We start from the raw sequence: 13,055 nt of genomic DNA on the forward strand, positions 1-13,055 counted from the left end.
AACCTCAAATGAGAAAGCACTGAGTGAAATGGAATTTAAAGCCTCAATCATCCTTCCTCCTCGGCATCATCAGTGACTCAAATTAAAATATTCAGTCACCTCGGACCGTTACCGCTCGGAGTATTACCTTGATTGGCAATGTGCAACAATCAACTTTGCGGCAACGACGATCACCATAGCAACGAATTCACTACCGGACATAGGCAGTCTTCTTAGCTTCTGGTCCACAAATGCGGTAACATCTCCATTGTTCACTGCGGAGCAACGGAGCTGAAGATGCCATGAAGGCAACGTGACCTGGCTTTAACCTTTGAGTTCTGGCAAAATGCCAGAGGAGCTTTTGGTTCAGTTGAGTTGGAAAACATACTTGTCGCTAAGCAACAAAGCAACAAAATGTGTACAGAAGGAATTTTTATACGTATTCTGAATTTTCCTTTGCATTCTGAACCTTTCTTGCAATTTGTTTTGGTACATTTAATCAACTAGAGTTCGGTAAAAAGTACACAAAAGAGTTTACTAGTTCTCAGGTTAAGATGTAGTGATGCTTCTGTCGACTTTTGTCTCAGCCGTTAGTGTCGAAGTAATTTAATAGAGGAATAAAACCCCGCCCCTTCCTCTTCAACAAAAACTTCGCTTTCATGAAGCAAGAAAAACTAACCAGCATCTCCAGAGTTTCGTTTTGTTCTCAAAACTGGAAACCCTGTTCGATGGGCTGAAACCCGAAGCCAATGTAAATCGAAAAATCTGTTGCGTCGACTCCAGAGATCAATCGGAAACAAATAATAAAAAAACGACTTCCCACAGATTCCTAATTCCCAGAATAAACGTTGAGGTCCAGTACAAATCCCGATTGTGAAAATTTCCAGTACAAACCTTTCTCTTAAATTCCACAAATTTTGAGGCCAGATGAGCTTTGCTTCCAATCTAGCCTTTCATGTTAGAAAAGCAATGCAAACATCGTTGATTACTGACTGTTTAGCTTTAATACACGAAAACTTAAGGTTGTTTTTATCGTCTATCAATTCACATAGACTTAGAACAGGCTTATGTCCATACATAAGATTTCACATAGTCCCATGATAGTATTAGATTTTCTCTGTGGATAGCCTTTCGCGCAGTTTTACAGTGTGAATGGGGTTTGCGGACATATTTGTGTATGGATAATGGGATTGAAACATTTCAGCCCAGGGCAGCACCAGCAACATCACCAACCTGATTGAAAGGAAGAATGCAGCAGTAAACAAAATCTGTTCAGCAAGAGGCCAGCCGATTGATGTGAACGCCGGCAAGGACAGGTCCTCAACCATCGATGGCAAAGACAGGTCACAATAAAGCAACATGGCGGCTGTATTTTAGCCCCGCCCCATCGAGAACTAAACTGGCTCATTGCCAAGCATCGCTGTCCAGACTACTTTGTCAAAGACAGAGAATATAGTTTTAATGGTCTGACAAAATGTCACTCCATCATTGGCCTTAACTGAGCATGCCAGTCAGGTTTTTACGAAGACGTAGAGAGCCTTGAACTTTTGACCAAGTTCAGCAAAGTTGTGAATGGAGCTTTGGTCTACGTGTTTAGCAAAGTCCAAAGGTGTTTGCCAACACGATATCAAGATATTCGAGAATACCCTCGATCTTTAAGGCTTTTCGGAGATGTAACACTTCGACACTTTGTCCAGTTAAACGGTCTTTACTGACACTGATCACATCTCACCATGGATGACAACAAACTTACATATTCAGTGCTTACTCTCGGCACAATGATACTATCTTTTAGATGTACACAAGACGGAAATACCTTCATTTCTAGCAAACATAGATAACTATTCTCTAAACTGCCATATATTACTCCCTCAGAGAGAAAGTTTCCGAGGATGTTGTTAGCATACTGCCAGTAAAATTTCCTCCAAAATAGCGGACAAAACTGTCGATGGTGGTCAGCACAATCCACAACATCCCTTTCTCTCTGTCGGTTCTTTTCTCTTAAAATGTTTAAAATTGAATTCCCTTGAAACTAGCTCATTCATTTTCTGCCTCTTTTACGGGAATAAATCATATAAAAATCAGCGTCGTTGTCTGTAAGGGAAAAAATTATTTCGACTTTATTATCACTTTAAAAGCATTTTCCGTAAAGACAGAAAGAGACAGTTTCCCTGAAAAATAATTTTCTTTCACTTTGATGCTATGTTTAAACATTTTTTTTTTATTTTCTAGTCATTTTAGCTTAATGTCCATCAAATCTTTCTCCAGATTTTAGGAGAAAGATGAACTAGTCCCCGAAGAAAAGATGCCTCGAGAGAGCTTAAACAAATTCGCACTTCATGACAGACTAAACTACTGCGATCAGAAAAGGAAGCCAAATTGTAACCCTGAAGTAGGCTGTATACAATTATCTGTTATAAAGACTTCAAAAGACCGCAACTTGGCAATGGAAAAATTCGATATTTCTTACAACAACTTTTATGAACTTACTTATCAAGCAATCATCGTGAGCAAAGAACGAATTCTCAGAACATTAACTACAAGGAAGACTGGCTTTAGTCTACAACAAGAGGTGGTCCCAGTAGACACAAAGTTGGCTTCCACAATGTCTGACCTTTAGCTGACATGTCTTTCAAGAAAAGTCTTTCATTCCCACAAAGCTGTGTTGTCAGATCATACGACTTTCACTCAAGGGGTGGGGAGAGACATGTCTGTAGACAGCTAGGAACTAACATTCAGGGTTCGCATTCTGCCAGTCCTGAGGATGCTGACAGAACTATCTTCAGGTCTGACTGAGGCTTGATGGTATTATCTGTCAGCTGTCAATAACATTGGGCTTAGCTGCCATCCTCTCGTCAGACTTATCTTCACCGGCTGAGGTCTTGTTGGGCATCTCACCGATGAGGCGAGGTCGTAACAAAAACATGAGGCGCCATAACAATTGCTAAAACGAGACTTGTTTTAGTCAGAGAATCTTCTAGATATGTTGTAATAACCTGGAGCGCGGCTTACCAGGCAATTTAAGGGTTAGCGTTCAGTTTCCTAAATAAATATATTTTTTTAATAAAAATAATCCATTTTTCTTTGTAGTGCAGGTAATGGATGTAAAGTTCCTGATCAGATGTAGTTGTGCGTTCACACAGTGAATTATGACACCTATAAACGATCTTCCAATACATTTTTCGTGGATTTGAAAGGAAATAGAGAAATTTTGCCTAAGAGACGGGTACTACTGACTGGCTACGTGGTAGGAAATCGGTTAGAGACGATTTCACGCTATGGGGTCGGAAGGAGGGAAGGGTTAGTAACTCAAATTACCTACTGACACCTTCACTCTCCAGACAGCCTTCTCTATAAATAGATGTTACATCTAATAACCGTGTGTGGACACCAAGAAGGGATCTGAACCCAAGTCACCCTGCATCCTAGTACCCCTGCGCTATCGCGTGGTCACGCTGGAGGAAAATGGCGGCGCGTGTGTACCCTCGCAATGAATTCCATCAGTTCTTTCGTCATCTGGCGCAAAGTACCAGAACATTCTTCATCTTTAGTTGATCCAAAAGTATGCAGGTAGGATCAGACACGACCAGGACCACTTTACTCCGACTACAGCAGCAGCAGCAGCAGCACCCAGCAAGCAGTGATGCCGAGGCCGCAAACGGTTGCTTGGTTCTCCCGGCACGTTTCAGCCTGGACACGCCTGGCTGCTCATGTGATTGCTCGCTACGGTTAAAACAATAAAATAAAAAGGAGTCGCCACAAACCGCATCCAGAGAAGGTGCTGGAGACTTTTCCTCTCGCTGATTTGAAAAAAAGTTGCCAGCTATTCGTCCGTGAGGGAAGACTATAAACAATGCCACGTCGCTGCCATTACTAGACATCTCCCCCATTTTTTGTTTTCCTTCTTTTATTCATTCTCTCTCCTCTTTTTTGTCTAAAAGGCTTTCACTGCTGTATAACTGTTGTTATCGGGGTATTGAGACTCTGACCTCTGTGATGTACACTGATTTATTTGTTTAAACAAGTTTTCATGCTAAAAGGGTAAATGTCGTCCCTTAAAGCCATTTTATCGAGATGTTAAACACCACATTTTATGTAAGGTACGAAGGCCCATTTCCTCTCCCTCCCTCTGTTATACCTTCTCCAATCCTCTGTAGAGTCTGGTACTCATTTCCGACAGCTGGGTGGACAGGGGGGAAGGTCTCATTGCTACACGGATATCAGTCCGGCGCACCTCCGGGTTTGGACACCATTGCTCTAACCCTTGTCCTTACTTTGATATCAAAGTTTAAGTTGCACACTTTGATAAACCAAATTTTTTTTAATTAATACAGGGGATAAAGCAAAGACCTATTAAGTAAAGGTTTGTTCAACGTAAAATGCACAAGAGTTGACTAATCCCTTGCACAAGGTGTGAGGGGTGGAAGGGCAAGAAAGGGGTCAAGAAAAGAAAGAGAGAAAGTAGAAGAATTATTTTCAGATAGAGCAGAAAGGCTGTTTTGACTTACACTAAGTTTGTTTGTAATGGAGCAGAAAATGTTTCAAAGGAGATCGGTCATTGGGATAAGAAAAGGGGAGCAATCGTCCTTCCAGAGAAGTCTTCTTTCTGATTTAAAAAGAATGTTATCAGTTGCGCCATCTCGTGATATATAAATTGCATTAATCAAATAATTACAAATGTTGTAATACTATCATGACATATAGTGTAATATTCTCATCACGTGTATGTTCATACTCCCATCATGTGCACTGAAGTCTTCTCATCACGTGTACTGTCATACTCTCATCTCATGCCTAACGGTTCCCTTTACTAGCAAGTACAACAACCCCAGATAAACTTTAGACAAGGAAGACAAGGTAACTCATTCTCAATCATCGACTGAGCATATCTTTAAACAGGAACTAGTACGCAAGCATCGAACATATCCACGGAACAACACGTATACCTGCAACATCCGGGTTACTATAAAATAATGCTTGTCCTCACCGCAGAGACAACCCTACCTTCCCATTGTAAGACCTCGGTTATGGGAATAAACATCATCACAGGATTTTCCCCTTTTCCCTACTCTCACTAAACAAACAACTGACTAAAAAAATATTTGTTCTTTCCATCACAGTGTAGAGAAGTCGCTGCTGCAAGGTGTGAGGAGGATCGGTCAATCACACCAGACCTGACGGTAGTTAGACAGTGGGAGGAAGCCGTGCACAGCGCTCTCGTCTATTGACAAATCACTTTCACCAGCAGCCCGTCTAGCACGAGGGGCACGAGGGGCGGGGATGGAGATGTGCGGCCAAACCTCTGCTGTAGGCTGCTGATGCAGTACTAAATATTTAAACCCACTTCCGGTCTTCTCTTCGCTGTCCTCCTAATTCCCAGAAACGGGGGATCTAAACTGTTGAGGCAGGTGTTCGGCTGAAGAGGTCATGAGGTTAACTGCTCATTTCCTGTGGTTAGTGTTTATTATATAGGGATATGTATGTGCGTGTGTGTCTATATAGATATATGTGTGTGTAGTGTGTTAGCATAAATATGTATGTGTATATATTTATATATTTGTGTATATGTGTAAGTGGTACACACACACACGTATACATTGAATACATGTGCGTGATGTGCTCATGACCATGCAAATGAACTCGCACAGCTTCACGCCCTCGTCAAGACGCACACACAGCTTGTGACAGCGTCCTCCCATCCACACCATGCACAGCTAGACAACAGGCCAAAGAGAAAGCACTGCCTGACACATTAGGATCAAACAAAAACAACAAACAACTGATGGCAGACTTACCTCGCTGCGAATCGATGGCCGCAACCAATCTTAATCTTGGGATGTCCTTGCTTCCGGGGGCGAGGGAGAGAAAACACCGGTGTCGCCTCGTCAGGTGAGAAAGCCCAGTTGCCACCAGGCTCGATGGCGCTTCCAAGGCCGGAAGCAAACCTGAACTCGACTTCGGAAGCCAGGACCGTTAAGGCTAGTATTTTTTTCAGGGCTCCCTCTTGTGTGAGAGAGAGGTCAATATTTATCCACACGTACTGCCCGCGTGCAGCATTGTTGCAGCAGCTTGTATTTCAGGAGGCGTTGTGCCTTACGTTCCAAGCAGCAAGTCCTGTGCTGTGGTGCAGCCCACGGGCAACAGCAGCAGCCAGCAAGCCTTGTGGCAGGGAGAACCTGCTGTTAAGGGCGGCAAATGAGGACACCTTTCAAGGCCGTGTCGCCTGATGCCGAGGCTGGCTGCTACGCTCGTGCAGGAAGCACAAGAAAACGATGGTGGAGGGTCATCAAATCTCTCAGGCTGTTCTGGGACACGCGACAAGAGGTCGCGGGCAGAGGATGCCGTGGTGCACTCTAGACATGTCAGCAGGGTCTCTTGTAGCTGCCAATCCGGGCATTTGTAAGGGACTCAAGCTCCTTGTTCCACACTCGCTCAAAACTAAACCTTTTTTCCTAATCCTTGATGCACCTTTTCATGTCATCCAAAAAAAAAATGTTTACCGAAAATCTGACCTTTACGGGATGTTGAAGTTTATTGCGCGAGCAGCACATGCAACGTCATTGTTGTCCAAACAAGAGTGCACATGCGCAAAGCGTCAGCTGACCGTAAACTGCACGCGCGTGTCGTGAAGAAGATGAACTCACGTGTCGCTTCGCAACAAATTCCTGAATCAGCAATCCAGAGCCGCCCTCCTTTGGAGGGGGAGGCAGGGGCGGGGGTGGGGCAGTCTACACGCTGATGCCGATGCTGATGCGAGTTACAGACGAGCGTCTAGCGAAGCCCAAGATAAGCATACAGCCGTGGAGACAGCAGACGACAGCACTAGCTGCTATGGCGGTGCCTGGCGCTGCGGTGGTGGTGTTGATGGTGGTGTTGGTGGTGGTGGTGCTTCCCGGCCCCCACCCGGCTCCGATTCCTGTCGATCGATGGCAGCATCGCAGCAGGAAAGTCTCTAGTGGAAGAGATGCCAGTGCCAGACCTGCCTGTGCATCGTTCAGGTGCCTCGTCGACAAAGTTTCAGAGTCAGCTTCAAACGAGAGCTCGACGCAGTTGGCCGGAGGGACGGTGTATATCACAGCACATCTCCTCCGTGAGGTAGGGCGTCAGGGCTGCAAATAGGCCTTTTCACCCTCACCCATGATTGCCAGGACTGCAAACACACAGAATATTTTTTCACACCTTGAAAATTTGTTCTTACCACCTTTTCGATTCGGTGCTTCTTTGATATTATATTGTTATCAAAAAACTGTTTTGTTTAGTCCTCTCCTCTGTTGAAGAGAAAGAGTTCAGAAGCTCCTCCCCTTGTTTCATCCTTACCTCCTATTGTTATCTTCATCATAGTCTGTACAAGAAAATTCTTTTAGTCATGTTTCGGGTCTCTTTTTTGAAGTGTCGCTTGTCTTAATTCACAGAAATAACTCCAAGTCAGTTTATTAAATGTTTTGTTGTGTCTTCATACATAAAAATATTCGGGACAGAAAGCTCACAAATTTTTGATGTTATTTATCTCAATACAAACGTTTGGTCCTTGTAGTCTAAACCAAATTTTTTTAATATTTCCATGAAAAGAAGTGATGAGAAAATAATTAAATTAAAGAAAATATCAGTTTTAAGAAAGGACCATAGTTTTTTAGAGATAAAACCCAGTGTCCTGTACATGTTGTGATGTTGGTATTTATTGTAGAGGTATCAGCGGATACAATGTGTGGAGTACTGACCTCATTGCTTCAAGTTGGTGACAATAAAAATTAAACAAAATTCAACTACGATTCTCATTACACCCTCACCTCTTCTCTGCCTGTAAATAAAAACACAACCGGGATCGAATTTTCACGGAGGAAGACAAATCCAGGCAAGATACTATAAAATATGGACCAACTCCTCCACTTTTTTTGTGGAAAAGCTGGTAAGGTTTAGTCATCATTGTAGCAAAAGCTGAAATCGTTACCAGCTGAATAACAGCTTAATCTGAAATGAAACCTGAGTTTCTGTCTGGAGTTGTGATCGCAATCTAAATGGATTCCTGAAACTGTAGATGGTGGAAGGAAACCAGTCTTTTGTTTCGTCGGCACACATGGCTTTTGTCACGTTCGTTTTGGATATTTCGAGACTTTTCATCCTCTAACATATTTCCTAATCTTTCTGTCTCATCAACGACTAAAATAATAAAACAGAAACTGTAGAGACACTGTGTGCACTATGAAGCATCTCTCTCTCACACTCGCTCCAGCGCGTGCCTGCGGGGGAGGCTTTGAGCATCTTTGTTCTCTGACTAGTAAACATTTTGTTTGTCTGTAACTAAACCCTCGGCTGACTAGAACCAGTGTATACGGTAGAACAGTTATTTCTCTTGAGAACGGAGAGCTGCATGGTATAAAAAAAAAAAAAAACATCAAAGAAATTCCCCAAAACACGGGGGTGCATTGGTCCTCATACTTGTAAACAGAGTTTGTAGGTCAGGGGAGGAAATTAGGCAGTTTGGTGGAGAACTAATTGAAAAACAGTCTCTGTGTGTGTCTCTCTCTTTCCACTCTTTGACCGAGAGGAAAGCCCCTGCTCCAACTAACAGAAAGGTGTAAAGTATTTGGTTTAGATAAATTTTCGAGACGAAAGCACGTCTGTGGAATTATTGTTCCCTTCATAATACCTCCTCCTTATAGTCGGAAAGTATCGCCAGGTGCAAGCTCTAATGACAAATATCTTCTTTCCCTTCTCTGTCTCTTTACTCTTTCTCTCTACTCTTTTTTTTCTGTTTGCCACCCACTGACCCCAGAGACCTCTATGTACGGTCTGTACTGGTTAGAACATGATTCAGTCTTCTCGGTTACTGTATTTCAACAAGACAATCACTATTTCTAATTGAGAAGTATTGTAAACATATTGTGTGTGACAAGTCATTGTTGTCCAGACAGGTGTGTCCTTGCACAAAGAGTTGGCTGACAGTAAGAAGCCCAGTGTGTCATTAACAAACTGTTGGATCTTAAAATGTGTCTCAAAGATTCGATTCTATAAACCGATTCACCAACAGTTCGTCCAACAGTTTGATAGCAGTTCGTTTTTTAACCAAAAAAAAAATTCGTTCAGCTGAGAAATCACGAAGTTTATGAGTGTTACGAAAGGCAGTCAAAAGGTTTGATTGACAGAACGAGGGAATAAACATCGTGACAAAAAAGAAACCTGGGTTGCCGTCGTCAGAAAATGGTCTTTTGATAAATGTCACTCGTAGAGAACCACTAAGATTCACGCAAACAGAAGGAATGGTGCTTGACCAACATCAAGGATTAGACAGGTTGTCACATGGGAGACATACTAAACCGAAAGCAGAATGGACCCCACGGGGGCGCCTTCACCATTTCTGGGTCTCATCATGTCCCCACAAGGACTGGCCACAAGGAGGAGAGAGAGAGGCAAGACATGGCTACATCTGAAGGCTGAGTCTCACGCTGGGAAAGGTCAAAGAACACAGGTCGACCATGTCCATACATGCGAAAAAAAGCCTAAAAGTCTTTATAGAGATGCCTTTCACGCCTGTCTACATACACATACATTTTTTTGCGATGTTCGCACTGAAATATTTCAGAAAATCACTGACTGAATGAGTGGGAGCTCGGCAATCGTATCTGTAGGGAAGGAGGGCCGGGAGATGAAGGAGAGTGCACCTGGATGTGCGACCGGTCATAACCTGTTTGTATAACCCTCGCTATCACCACCATCCCCATCACCACCATCCGGTTAGCGGCATTTTTTTACTGCTTGTTCCGGTCCGCCCCTAGTGCTGTTTGCTCTGTTTGTCTTGTTACAGCGGATCCTTTGATCAGTGTGATTGTTTTCTTCATAAAGCACTGCCTGGAGCCCGTGCCACGTCCACGGCTGCTTTCCATTCATTTGAATACTCACCGAGCCGTGCTCGCGGTCCGAGACTGCGGACCTTTGACCTCCTCTCCTCCCGCACCTCGTACTCCCCTCCCCCCACTCGCTTTCCAATCACGCCACCAGGCGCAGGCCTGCAAGCATCTGCTTATCCTACCTGTGCAATGCTTGTTTATGTTTACCTCGTGACTGGGTTGTGCACGCGTCACGTCGCAGACACTTGCAGGCGGGTGGGCGGGTGGGCGGGTGGGCGGGCGAGCGAGTTCCAGTAGTGCCAAGACTGGCAGCCTCAACAAGACCTTCCTGAGACGATAAGAATTCTGGTGAGGTAGGCACAACATCCTACATCACACCCAGCTAATCGGAAGTTCACACGCGCTCTGTGAGGCTGCAAGTGCCACGAGCTTTCATGTCCTGCAACTCTGCTGACTCCCAGCACCAAGGGCCAGCACTCGTGTGAAGAAGACCAAGCAAACCCTTTATTTGTTGGACGTGATGGTGGACCTCCAGAACGTTGATGGGATTCTGACTGTAGCATATTGTCCTTTAATTAAGGTCCGTTTCTGTCAGTTTGTGTTCAAAGTGTGTGTTCAACTCTGTGCTTTGATGTGTATTATCGGCTTTGCTACTGTAGAGACGGTAGTTGCCTGTTGCCAAGCATTTGACAGACGCAGGATTTCTCCAAAGGGTTTTAGTGAAAGCAAGATAAGTAGACAGAAGTCCATTCTCGAAACATTCCTGATAGTTTCCTGGCTAGTGTTTAAACCTGCAAACATGGCCAGAGTTTGACTGGACAATGTAGTGGAGGAGGGGGATTAATGTGGACACAGGAGAAGAGGAAGAAGAATTAATTTGTGTGCCAAGTGACATTGCACGAAGACATCGCTCCCAGTTCCTCAACAAACGTGAATCTTTACTACATTTAGTATAATATGTACACCTAAGAAATGAAATGCAAAATAAAATGAAAAATTGCTCTGTTTGCGATCACACATGCGACTCACACCCCTTCCACACAAAGTCAAAGGTTGTCTCATGATATTTTGAGGGTCCTTAGGTGGTTGAGATCTGACATTTTGGGAGGCCAATGTTTTAGAGGGCGGTACCTATGTCCTCTCCCTCGCTGCCTCACCTACCCCAACCCTCTTTGGAGTCAGGTACACATTACCACCACAGGATCGATTGCAGGAAGTTTGCTGTAATTCATGGGTATCGAACCGGTACGCCTCTCAAATCGTACACCAGCGCTCGTACACTCGGCTATCCACTCCCCCTGACACACAAACATGCCAATACATGAACATGCACACACACACACACTGGCCACAAAGCTCAAGGAGATAGTCATCCACAATATTACACTTCCACACAAACTAAGATTGTGCCTTCGTAGAGTAGAAGCCACCAATATATCGGCCAGTTGCACCACTCCTCCAGTCGCACTTTTTGCTTCTCGGTGATGCCGCACCAGACGGTGATGGAGAACGTCTGTACACTCTCGATCATTGCCTGACACAAACTTTAAGTCGTTTCTGGCCCTTCTTGATGACAGACATCAAATTGTCCTCCCAGATGAGGATGATGGCTCCCAGGAGTCAGAAATTGTCAGCCTGCTCTATGACCTGAGATTTGATAATAAGAAACTCCACAGTTCCTCTTTTTCTGCGGAAATCGACTCTCTCATTGTTGTAGACTGTTCTTATCACAAAAACACCAGGTAAACCACCTGGCACTACGCAGACTCTTTGTTGTTCGCGATGAAACCTTCCACCGTGGTGTCAACAGTAAACTTCATCATCTGGATGGATCTTCGAGAGGAGACAAACTCTTTTGAAGGGAGAGAAGAGGAAAGTAAGAGGACGCAACTTAAGAGGAGTGCTCCTGTACTGAGTACGAGGATAATGGAAGGCGATTGTTGACCCTCACTCTTTGGGTCGCTGCAGAAAGTCGAGGATCCAGAAGCCGACTGGGAGAGACCAGAAGCAGGCTGGGAGAGACCAGAAGCTGAAAGCTTATCAAAGAGTTTCGCAGAATGATGGTGTTCAAGGCGGAGCAGCTTCTTGCCAGGCCGAGAGATGAAAGCATTTCTGTAATGTTATCTGCTAACCATCATCACAGCACAACCAAGTATATTCCGCCTGCACTATAAGAAGACCAACGATTTTTGGTGACAATTTTATGGACACTAAAAACTTCTTCGTGATTGTTACTAACTGGTCCATTTGCACGTGAGACAGACAGGCAAAATATCATTTCATTAAGCATTTTTTTAGTACGAGCGTCAGTAGAAAGATAAGTTTTCACGTGTACAGATGTACAATCAAACCAACAATCAGACCCACCGATAAACAAAGTTCAGCTGATAAACTAATCCTAAACATCAACTTATCACGGTATCCTAAAGATCAGCCAATCAAACAATCCTGAAGGCCAACCGATCAAGTAATCACAAAGACTGACCGATCAAGCAATCCTGAAGACAGGACAAAAGCCTTTTCAAAATATTTTCTTCCTGCTTGTATCTTCACGATACATGTTTGCTGTTTGCAATATTAAGTACCAAAGTAATTAAATGCCTTGTCATTCTCGATTCGATTGATGTTTATACATTAACTTTATTATTCATGTTCCATCTAAAATCCAGAACTCATTGGAACGTCCTAAAGAAGCTGTCGTTATTTAACCGACAAAAGATAACACAGAGTTTCACAACCACATTCTGAGAATATTGTTGCTTCCCAGGGAATCAATTGTGCTGAGAACTTCAGTATGAAGGAGCACCTTCACGTCTATATATCTCTCTGTACAGGTCGCAGCAACCTTTTCTTCGTGGAGAAATGCATTTTGACCGCTGAACCAGTAACAAAATGGCCGTCGTGGGAACTAAATGATTCTCACGGGCATAGCTTCATGTCTCTGTTCATTGCTATATTCTTCAATGCTTCAATGATTCCCTTCCCACCTCACCCTGATGTGGGCCGTTGGGACTTTGTTTTTTCTTCTGATGATTGTCAACAGCCTTGCCTCACTAAACTCAGACTTTGAACCACTTTTTAAATACATATATATATATACAACAGCTTGGCAGGACCAGAGATTAAAGACCTGCCAATGTATAAACTAAATATCAACAGCGTGTAAACATAGCATGTCCCCACCCCAAGTGATGACCTTCCTACTTTCCTATTCCCCTTATTTTTCTCCCT

At 43.7% G+C, this 13,055-nt stretch overlaps 1 protein-coding gene across 1 annotated transcript in view; it reads right to left on the minus strand.

Moving 5' to 3' along the window:
* LOC112564325 (prolactin-releasing peptide receptor-like) overlaps window positions 1-9,919 on the minus strand; it is a 117,944-nt gene extending 108,025 nt beyond the window's left edge. The window contains exons 1-2 of the mRNA XM_025239050.1: window positions 9,877-9,919; window positions 5,775-7,129 (exon numbers count right to left, since the gene is read on the minus strand). The gene's annotated coding sequence lies outside the window, so the exon portion shown is untranslated. The remainder of the gene's footprint in view (window positions 1-5,774; window positions 7,130-9,876) is intronic.
* Window positions 9,920-13,055: the final 3,136 nt, after the last annotated feature.

Source organism: Pomacea canaliculata, linkage group LG5 (genome assembly GCF_003073045.1).
Source record: "Pomacea canaliculata isolate SZHN2017 linkage group LG5, ASM307304v1, whole genome shotgun sequence".
Taxonomy (NCBI): Eukaryota; Metazoa; Mollusca; class Gastropoda; order Architaenioglossa; family Ampullariidae; genus Pomacea; species Pomacea canaliculata.